The sequence below is a fragment of the Bison bison genome, unplaced genomic scaffold (genome assembly GCF_000754665.1).
Source record: "Bison bison bison isolate TAMUID 2011002044 unplaced genomic scaffold, Bison_UMD1.0 scf7180017864384, whole genome shotgun sequence".
Classification (NCBI taxonomy): Eukaryota; Metazoa; Chordata; class Mammalia; order Artiodactyla; family Bovidae; genus Bison; species Bison bison.
In genome coordinates, this window is record NW_011494956.1 from 398,751 (window position 1) to 399,316 (window position 566).

Genomic DNA, 566 nt, shown 5'->3' on the forward strand with positions numbered 1-566 from the left:
CCTACAGCCAGACATCCTGGAATGTGAAGTCAAGTGGGCCTTAGAAAGCATCACTATGAACAAAGCTAGTGGAGGTGATGGAATTCCAGTTGAGCTCTTTCAAATCCTGAAAGATGATGCTGTGAAAGTGCTGCACTCAATATGCCAGCAAATTTGGAAAACTCAGCAGTGGCCACAGGACTGGAAAAGGTCAGTTTTTTTCATTCCAATCCCAAAGAAAGGCAATGCCAAAGAATGCTCAAACTACCACACAATTGCACTCATCTCACGTGCTAGTAAAGTAATGCTCATCTCCAAGCCAGGCTTCAGCAATACGTGAACCATGAAATTCCTAATGTTCAAGCTGATTTTAGAAACGGCAGAGGAACCAAAGATCAAATTGCCAACATCCGCTGGATCATGGAAAAAGCAAGAGAGTTCCAGAAAAACATCTATTTCTGCTTTATTGACTATGCCAAAGCCTTTGACTGTGGGGATCACAATAAACTGTGGAAAATTCTAAAAGAGATGGGAATACCAGACCACCTGACCTGCCTCTTGAGAAATCTGTATGCAGGTCAGGAAGC